Genomic DNA, 11,355 nt, shown 5'->3' on the forward strand with positions numbered 1-11,355 from the left:
AATGTATATAAATTAAAAACATGAGTCTCAAAAATTCATAAAGTCCTGATACAACAGTAACATCCTCGTACCCACTAGATGATAGGTCAAAGTATATGAACACATAACTAATGGATTCAACAAAAACTACTGGGAAAAGAGGAAAGCAAGCGTTTAGGCCATCATCTCATACCATAAACTGCAATAAATTCCAAATTAATATGTAATCTAGACATAAAAAGTCATATTATAACCAAATTAGAGGAACCACTGAGAAAGAGATAAGTTTCACAACTATAAGGGTAGAGAGGGAGGGGAAGTTTTCGACCAAACATAGGAGAGAGAGAAGATCACTGAAAAATAAAAGATAAATAAGAACTGAGGAAGACCTATGGAAGGATAGGAACACCAATGCACTGCTGATGGAGACAAGAATGGACTTGGCCATTCTGGTTTAGAGAATTTTGAGTCAGAAGATCCTTCAGAGATTATCTAGTTCTCATTTTACAGATGTAAAAACTGAGGTGCAATAAGGTAAAGTGGTTTGCCTAAGGTCATAAAGATAGTACCTAGCTGACCTAAGATTTGAATCTAGACCCTCTGACTCTAAGTCCAGAGTTCCTTCTACCTTGCTAATTGACAAGCAGAAACAAGGTCATAGGAGTTACAGATAAAGAAACTAGAAAATCTTACACAATGTATGAGAGGACCAAAGAAAGGAACAATAGGCATTTTCAAACATTTTAAGAGTTGTCATGTGGAATAGAAAGTAGATTTATCCTCTGTGGTTTTAGAGGATGAAATTAAGACCAACTGATGGGAATTATAGCAAGGGTGATCACCAGAAGTCACCAGGATATGGGCTACTATATGATGAATTCTTTGGCCATAACAAAAAAAAAAAAAAAAAAAAAAACATAAAACAATTTCTAAGGGGGATGATAGAGGGATGAGGATAGATCAACAATAGTCAAAACTGATCAAAACCACATGATTATATTTAGAGAGACTGAAAAGGCCTTTGACAATAAAACACATGCACATTTCATATTATGTATGTCTAAAATGGAATAGCAACATATATATCATTTTATAAATTTTTACATATATAAAAAATGTATATTTTATTTTGTCAAAGGCCTTTGCACATGTATACATACATAATTTACTTAAACACACTCAAAAACCAGAAAGTATAGGCATGGAAGAACCACTTTTTAAAATGCATTTATATATTTGTATTGGAAGAATGCTAGATGTTTTCCCAATAGATTCAGGACTAAAGTAAGAAGATTCCCTAATATCACTATTATTTGACATAGTCCTAGATATGTTAGCAATTGCCATAAGAGAACAAAAGAAATAAAAAACATGAACATGGGCAAAGAGGAGATGAAATTATTCCTACTTGTAGGTGACAGGATGCTTTATTTAGAAAATCCCAGAGAATCAGTGAAGAAACTGACTCAGATAATCAATAGCAGCAAGGCAAGATACTAAGGGAGAGACAAGACTTGGTATGTTCCAGGTGAGTCAAAACAAGGCCAGGACCTTAACTATCATTTCCTGCTAAACCCTAATGGAAAAAGTCCAGGATTCTGAGCCCAAGAGCCCTGATAATAAAAAAGTCTCCCAGAACACTAGCTATATTTCCATGTCAGCCCCTACAGTCATAATTAAGGGGATCAGTCTCTGTGTATGAAAGCACCCCTGTCCTCACCACCAGCAGCAGCATACTAACCACTAACTACTGCCAGCAATGAACAGGTAAATCTGAAAGCCCTAGAAACAGCAGCCTTCTCTCCCAGACTACTGTCCCTGTGTTTAACTCAACCACTAATGCCATTATCCAGAGAAACAGCCCCTGTGTTAAAGAAGCCAGCCAGCTTAGCCCAAGTAGAAAAGCACTTTATGAGTTTGGCAAGAGTCAGTATATGCCAGGCAAGCCAAATCATGGGATCATTTTGACTTTTACTTGTCATCAAATCCCTAAGGGGAGGCAGCAAGGTGGATCAATAGACAGAAAGTCAGATCTGAATATGGGAGGTCCTGGGTTCAAATATGGCCTCTGACATTTGTTAGCTAATTGACCCTGAGAAAGTCAATTACCTCAGTTGCCTAGTCTTACTTTACCAATACTCAGTATTGAGTCTAAGACAAAAGGTAAGGATTTTTAAAGAATTTTTAATGGAAACAGTCCAGGACCCTCAGGTCAGGAACAGCAGTACCTCTCAGGGAACCAGACTTTCTTTCAGCCTGGTTCCCACAGCCATCATCCATGGAAACAATCTTTATGAGGATGTGATATAGCAACTGCTTCTGACAGTGCTAGAGTCCCTGCCTTATCAGAAGTCACAGCTACTGAAGAACTAGAAAAGAAAGTTCTGGCCAACACCACTGTCAGATTGTCCAACATCAGAAACTGATTTGGTTTTATCGGTGGAAATAAAACTGAAGGAGACGTCCTACCTTCTTTTTGTTGCTGTACCCTAAGCATTATGGAGGCTTTCCATCTGACTTGCAGCTCAAACCTCCTATTATGTGTCATCTCCCCCTACTGGAACATGAACTCCTTTGGAGCAGGGATTTTCTTGTTTTTCTATTTGTAGCCCAAGCACTTAACATGATGCTTAGCTGATAATAAGCATCTAATAAATATTTTTCCATTCATTCATATTTTCATCAGGAAAGTAGCAGGATACAAAAATAAATTTACAAAATCATCAGCATTTCTTTACAGCAACACAAAAATCAGGAGAAATCTCATGCAAAATAACTAGAAAAGGCACAAAATATACAATCTTCAATCTACCAAGACACTACATATAATAGAAATAGAAAAAAATAGAATTTTTAAAGCATGCATGGAAGCATGGAAACACTTAAATGAAGTCATCGTGGCTCTGTGAAATAAGCAGAGTCAAGAAAACAATAGAAATAATGACTGCTACAACAAACATAGAAAAAACTAAAAATCAAAAACAATTAGAGATGAATGTTTTAAAATTATAAAGAACAAGTTTGCCTCAAAGTGAAAAAGGCATTTCCCTCTACTCCTTTGACAAGATGGGGACTGCACTGAACTAAACAATATAATTAATGTCAGATTTTTTTCAATGAATTGATTAGTCTTGCCACATTTTTTTTTCCTTTTTGTTCTTTTTTCAATTATATGTTAAAAAAAAGGATGGCTCTCTAGGAAAGAAAGAACACAGAGGGAAATTAGGCAATATGAATATAAAATAGATCAATAAAAATCTGTTTTAAAGTGCTCTTTAAAGGATGAGTCAAAAAATTGAAAGGATGCTTATAGTTAGGCTGCATGAATACAACAAAAAAAGATGATAGTATCCAAATCAATTTACAGATTTAGTCTTTTGCCAATTAAGCTAAGAAGGGATTACTTCAGACTGGTTGATCAAAAAAAGTATAATCATTTGCAGGAACAAAGAGTCTTAATTCACAAGAAATAATGAAAAGAAAATGAGAAATGGAGAGGGAATTTTATTTCCAGCATGTAAGTCACATAATAAAGTAGTAATCATCAAAACCATTTGGCACTAATTTATAAAAAAAGAGAAGCAGATCAATGAAACAGCCTGAATATGGAAAGATCAGAAACAATAGAACTTAATTTCATTTAGTTAAAAGAATGGGTCACAAAATATGTTTAATAAGAAAGATGAAGTTACTTTTGGGGCATGGTGGATTTGTTGATTGAGCACAGAATAGGACACATAGTAACCAATAATACGTGTTGGTTAATTGACTAATAAAAAAGTTAGCTTTTTAGAACATGAAGTGAGAGTGAAAGGAATGCATTTTGTAAACCTTTCACATTTTTCTTTTTTTCTTTTTATTTAGTTTGAGTGGCTTTCGATGAAAATAATGGAGAAGGCAAATGAATATAAAAATGAAAATAGCTGCCTAAGAATGTCAGTCAAGTATATATGTTGGATATTCCTTAGAGTGAGAAGCAGTGTGACTCACCTTGGAGTCAATAGGACCTGGATTCAAGTTCCATGTCTAACACATACTGCCTATGTCAGATGCTGGGAAAGTGACATAACTTTTCCATATCCCAGGCAACTCTCGAAGATTTCAAGTAGCAGAGAAAAAATGCCAGTATGAAGCAGCGGAGAAAGCTATTCACTAGAGAATGGCTTCACCAATAAACACAATAGAATGAATATATTTGTACAGTAAGTAGGAAACATTATTAAAATTATTGTCCTTGACTTTGAGTTTTATAACCTAATAGCAATTCACAGAAATACGTATTTATAACTAGAATTACTAAAACATATTGAAGGGAGGAAGTGGTCTACACATTACACTAGTAGATTGTAGGTTTATAAATGAAAGGGCAACATTCATAAATAAGTTTACAAAAACAAGCTCACATTGGCCCTGAAACTTACATATTAAAAATATCCATTTTCACTGAGATCTCTTCCTCTGATTGGATGGCTTCTCCCAGAACCTCCATTAAGGAGGATGCCCAAGCCAAGCCACTTCTCATTCCTCTCCAGGTTACACTTTGGACTTTTTCTGCCATGACCCCAAGCCAACTACTTTCTTATTCCCTGACCCCCCTTTTCACTTACCTTGACTATCTTCCCTCATTAGACTGTAAGCTCCTTGAAGGCAGGGACTGAACCCTTAATAAATGCTTGTTAACTTACTGTCTGTGTAGCTGGTGCTATTATCTCCATTTTACAGAAAAGGAAACTAATTCTGAAAAACATTAAATGACTTGCCAAGACTCACAAAGCTAGTAAGTGCCTGAGGTAGGATCTGAACTCAGGTCCAGTGTTCAATCTATTGTACCACCTAGCTGTCTCAGTTGACAGGTTAGCTTTTAGCTCTGACAGAGCAAAATAAGATGTACTTATTGCATTTAATTCCTCCCTACCTTGACCCAGAGTACTTAGAGGTCCTACTACAGGATCTTCCATATAACAAGTTCTCAATAAATTTGTAAGGAATGAATCAGTATAGACTATCACCAAACTATTAAAGTATCAAAGAGCTTTGGCATACCTGCTCATTTTTCATACTACAATTGGCATCTATATCCAGACTAATTTGGGAAGGCAGTTTTTGAATCCACATATAGCCTAATGCTAAAATTACTTATAGTACCAGTTACCCAAACTATCTTATGTAACATCTGCAAGGCACATTCTAGAAAGACTACTTCACTGGCATGTGTCTACTGTGATTTTTATTACATTAAGTTAAAGAAAGTTCCAAGTTGCCTTTTGGTTCAATTAGTCAGGTAAAAATCTTTTGGATAGTTCTGGTATTGATATGTTACATATCTCAAAACTTTTAGGTGTATTACATTGAAAGCAAGGTTTATGCACTTAAATGGGTAAAAAGGAAGACGTTCCTGAAATATCACTTTTTGGTAGTTCATCGTCAATGATGGAAAGGATGAGGTTGTCTCTTCACATCAGTTGTAAGTTATTATTTCTTGTTAATCCAATAATAATAAAAACTAGCATTTACATAGTGCTTTAAGGTTTTCACAGCTCTTTACCATATTATCTCAACTATTTAATCACAATGTGGTGGGGATAGGTGCTATTATTATATCCATTTTATAGATGAGTAAATTGAGTCAAATTAACTGGGATTAAATGACATGCCCAGGCTTGCACAGCTAGGAAGTCTTTGAGATCAGACTTGAACTCAGGTCTTCCTGACTCCAAACCCAACACTATTTATCATATCACCTAGCTACCTTTTCAATAAAGAAGTCTATTTTAAAGTTTGTTCATCTAGGTAAAAATATTGTTACATTCAAGTTTTCTAAAATTCAGGAATTGCAAGCCTTTCTTAATCAACTCTAATCCTCTATGGATATTATTAAAGTCTCAATGATCTAAGCTACCTTGATTTCACCTTTATATTTTTTAAATGAAGAATGCAAATGGGCTGGGAAGTTATATTTAAATGAGCCATTACTTACATCCTAGGGGAAATGAGCAAAAAAGATGAGCAAAGTCTTCAACATGCATTAGAAAAGAAACCATCAGTCTACTGGTTGCCATTTATACAAACTTTAAGATTTACAAAGTGCTTTATATACATAATCTCTTTTAATTCTCACATCAATCCTAAAGTAGGTACTACAAGTATCAACTCCACTTTACATTTAAGGAAACTGAGGATCAAGGAAGTTAATTTGCCTGCTGTTCACAAAGCTAGGTGAGTGCTGGAACTATGTTTCTACAATAAGTAAGAGGGTGGAAGGGAACAAACTGTGTAAAGAAGGAGTTGGGAACTAATTCCCAAGTAGTGGAATGACACTTCCAGGTGATGTTGTCAAAAGCAGGGTTGAGAGAACCTGCAGCTTGCTGATGTCAGTGAAAGACCAGCAGACAGAACTTAGCACTTGGTCAGAACCTCCTTCACAGCTGACCAATAAGGAAATAAGTAATCCTTCCTCAACTGCCAGTAAAGTAAGCCCTGTTCCCTTGGATGTTATGAATATAGAAACTTAAAATACTGAAGATGATTCTAATCTGACTGCAGTTTGATGGTTAATAATATTAGTATTGATGATAAGAAATTGATGTTCTCTTTATCTGAGATTTTGAGTGGAAGCTAAGCTTCAACTGTCACCTAAGAAGAGTTGTTGATGACCAGGTCAGTAACAGATTTCTCTTCTTAAAACTTATTTAATAAAAGATAAACCAGGTTGGGTAAAGGATGGACTAAATTGTAAGGATAGAGGGACTGGGAATGAAGCCTAAATCTCTATTAATTAAATTGATGATATATCTTCAGTTGGTCTTGGAAGATATTAATACACAGTAATGTGCCAGGCTGTTTGGCCTAGCCAGGCCACAGAGCCTAACTCCAGCTGCTAGGTGGTTTAGCTCAGTTTATCTCAAATCAAGTTGGCTTCGCTCTATAGGATTAATCTTGTTGGTATTGAGAAGGTTGTATATCAATGATGGTATAATGGCAATAGATGATGATATCACTGGATGAACCTGGGTAACTATCCCTAAAAAAGTAATCGCTAACCCTGGCCTACAAAATAGCTATGAAACAACTTGAAAAGCCTACCCTCCCACCGTATCTCACAACTGAGACCCTGATTAGAATCCAGCTTCTATTTATAGGGGTGCTCTAATAATCTCTTTTGGTCTCATGCCAGCTCATACCAGCCCCTGAATTCTATAATCCAACTAGCAACTGGCAACTATTCTGGTCTAGGATGGGTTCCTGCAAAACTATTTACAACTGGAACTGATGGATAAGGTAGCAATGACCTAGCAAAAGAGAAGCCTTGGAGGTTATAGGATAAACTTACAGTTGGAGGAGTGAAATAGGGTAGACCTAGCAAAGACTCACAATGCTTCAAGTCAGATCAAGTCAAATAAGCAACATAAGACTATATGTTGCTTACCAACCACCCAACTCTCACCTGTGGCTCCAAGAAGCTGTAGCTTAGGCAGAGGCCACACCAAGGTAGAAACATCTTGGCTGGCAGCCTATGCCAGGCTGAGGGTAACTGATGGGTCTCAAATTCCTCAGTGACTTAGGGAGATGTGAAGACTTCCCCCAGCAGACTGGGCAAATAAGAATAATTTGTAACAACAGCCACAAAGGCAGCTAAATTAGGTGCTGTGGAGCCCTTAGAGCTCAGTCAGACATCAAAGATGCCAAGTGGATGAACACTGCATCCTGGGCTATCACCAGTTGTCTTGACTTTCATATTGCCACTTCAGTACCTCTGGAAGAGAGAATAAGAATGACATCATGAAACCGTGCCTCACTTAGATCCAATTCACAAGCAAGTCAAGACATCCTTGTGATATCACTGATTCTCTTTAAAAAATGAAGGACAAACAACAACACTGACAAGTGGACATTGTGGTAAGAGTAGCATTACAAAGTAAAAGCTAAAAAAATCATGAACCTAGGGTCTCAAGTTATTCAAGAAATTCTCTATTTTCCTCTAAGTTTTAGCAGGGAAAAAGCAACCCAAATCTGCAATGATGGAATCTGAAGGAGCTGGGGAGAGGAAGCCTGCCTGTACTGGGAACCAATTTGTCATAGGAGACAAAAGCTGGTTTTAGTAATCACTATCTGGAACACTATATCAAACATCTTCCTTAATCTTGCCCAAGAAGAAATTGCTTCTCTTCTGTTCAAACCTGGAAATGTAAAAATAAGAATCACACCAAATGAGACATTTTTTAAAACTTTAATTAAACATTTTATTTTTTCCCCAATTACATGTAAAAATAATGTTTAACAGTTGTTTTCTTAAAGTTTCAGGTTGTAAATTCTATTCTTCCCTCCCTCTTTTCCCCTTCTCCCAAAACCAGTAAGCAATCTGATACAGAATATACATGTTCAATCATGCAAAACATATTTCCATATTGGTCATATTTTGAAAGAAAACAGACTAAAACTAAACATGGAAAGAATAAAGAAAGTGAAAAACAGTATGTGTTGATCTGTGTTCAGAATCTATCAGTTCTGTCTCGAAGTTTTTCATCATGAGTCCTTTGGAATTGTCTTGGATCATCGTATTGCAGAAAATAAGTGAATCTTTCACAGTTGATCATGGTACATTATTGCTGTTATTATGTACAGTCGTCCTGGTTCTTCACTTTGCATCAGTTCATGTAAAGTCTTTCTAGATTCTTCTGAAATCATCCTGTTCATTTCCTATAGCATGATGCATTTGAGGCATTTTAACAGCATGAAGAAATAACAGCACTATATTTGAAGTCAGAAGAACTGGGTTCAAATTCTGCCTCTTTCACTACCTGGGTGACCTTTCTACTTGGCTATGTGGTCTCTGTTAGGTATAGACTAGCTACAAGGCAAAAAGTTTAAGTGACATCCAAGATCATGTAAAATGAAGAGGTTAAGCCAGCTGAGTGGTCTCTACCTAAACTCTTTTGATCGCACACTCCTATCAATAAAGAATTTTTGAACGCATAGCCCCAAAATGTATATGTTTCTTGTTTACAAGCTATATTCATATATCTCTATGCTATAAGTTAGGTACACTGTAAAACTTACAAAAACAGGAATCTTAAAAGGATGCAACTAAATTTAATCCTAGAGTTAATAGGGAGTTTGCTACTGGCATTTACTAAATAGGGAAGTGACATGGTCAGCACTGCAATTTAGGGAAGTCGCTTTTATCTCTAAATGGAAGATGCATTGGAAAAAGGAAGAGACTTGAGGTAGGCACAGTCAGTCAGTCAACATTTACTAGGACACCCAGGGGGAGGTGATGGCAATAGATTCTGAGAGGATTGGAAGCCTTTAAAGGGGAGGTGGTTGAAGCAACTGAAGATGTTTAGCCTTAAGAAAAGAAGAAATAGAGAGGGCATATCAAGTGCTTAAAGGTCTGTCAGCCTGATTTAAGAAAATTTTCCCAAGAGAAAATCCAAGCAAAAGTAGAATAGGTTATCTCGGGAGCAAGTGGGCTCCCTCTCACTGGATGAAGGTATTCAAAAGAGAAACTAGACAAGCCCTTTTCTGCAGAGAGAGTTGTCTTTCAAGTCCATGTTGGGCTCAGTGGCCTCTGGTCTCTTTCCAGTTCTGAGATTCTGTGTAATTCTGTAACACAGAACCCATCACTGTTTTTAATAGATACAACAGAGTACTAAAGGCATTTCACCTCATTTGATCCTCAAAACAACCCTGTGATGTAGATAGGAAGGACAGGTTTATTATTGGTCCCATTTTTATAGATGAGGAAATTGCACAGAGTTCCGGGAGAGGTTAGATTATATGTCCAAGGTCACCTGGTTAGTGATTAGCTAATCCAAGTCTATAACCAGGTCATAGCTTCATAGGGATCATAGATTAGGTCTGAAAGGAATCTTAGAGAGGGTCCTTCACTTTACAAATTAGGAAATTAAGGCATTGGGATGTTAAATGACTTGTTGGGGGCAACACATCTAGTAAGTGACTGTGGGAAGACTGAACTCAGGTTTTCTGCCTCTAAATCCAATGTTCTTGCCATGCTTTGGGAAAAAATTGACAAATATTTTTTAAAACATAAATAATGTTTTATTATTTTCTGAAAAACAAGTATTTCTAAAGATAAGTCTAAAAGAAGGAACATTGACAAGTAACCCTTATATGCAATCTAAAACCACAAAGAATACTGCATAAATCCCAATGCACTTGGCAGTTCTACAACACTCTTCAGAGTATAGCTGTATCCCAGAGATAAGGGTCTACAGTTTACTTGTTGTTTAACAGACCATGAGATTATTAGTCGCCCATTTTGTTCCGTCTTAACCTGTTATCTGCAGAGTTTATAGTGGAAGTCAGCCTCGCCCTAAGTGAATTCAAAAGCTCATCACTACAGTACCTTTTATCAAAAATTGTGTGCTATTTAAATATCTAAGTGTACAAGCCAAGTGTGAGGACTAACTGAAAAAGGTGCCTTGAGTTTCACCAACCCATCCTTCTCTTTTCGTTGACTGACAACAAAAATCATGAAGAAAACACTTTGCCTATCTCCCTGATTGAATTTCATGTTGGAATTGATCATCTTATAAACCCTTTTTGTGTTCCAGTTATTAAAGAAGGGAACAGACTAATCAACAACCAGTAATAACCTCAGAATCAATTTAGATTAATTTTGTTTAAATGAAAAACAAAGGAATGGTATTTTGTCCCTACTTGCAAGTAAGACATTATGGAGGACAGAAACGATTGGCATATCACCTTATCTCTATCTCTTGTTCTTTAAAACTTTTATGTTTTTTATGGAACAATATCAATAATTTAGGGCAATTAGGTAGCACAGTGGCTAGAGCACTGGACTTGGAGTCAGGAAGGCTCATCTTCCTAAGTTCAAATCTGGCCTCAGACACTAGTTCTATGACCCTGGGTAAGTCACTACCCTGTTTGCCACAGTTTCCTCATGTGCAAAATAAGTTGGAGAAGGAAATGGCAAACCATTCCAGTATCTTTGCCAAGAAAACCTCATATGGGGTCACAACGAGTTGGACACAACTGAAAACAACTAAACAACAGATAATAAAGGACACAATGAGGAAGATCACATCAGGTGAGTTTGGAGGAGACAGGGAGAATGACTACTTTAGTCAGAAGATAATGGGTTGGGGAGAGGGGGCAGCTAGATAACACAGTAGAGAGCCAGGCCTGGAGATGGGAGGTCCTGGATTCAAATCTGGTCCCAAAGACATCTTAGCTGTGTGACCCTGGGAAAGTCACTTGACCCCAACTGCCTAGCTCTTACCACTCTTCTGCCTTGAAATAAATATTAATTCTAAGAGAAGAAAGAAAGGAAGAAAGAAAGAGAGAGAGAGAGAGAGAGAGAGAGAGAGAGAGAGAGAGAGAGAGAGAGAGAGA

The sequence above is a fragment of the Gracilinanus agilis genome, chromosome 1 (assembly GCF_016433145.1).
Source record: "Gracilinanus agilis isolate LMUSP501 chromosome 1, AgileGrace, whole genome shotgun sequence".
In the NCBI taxonomy this organism is placed as follows: Eukaryota; Metazoa; Chordata; class Mammalia; order Didelphimorphia; family Didelphidae; genus Gracilinanus; species Gracilinanus agilis.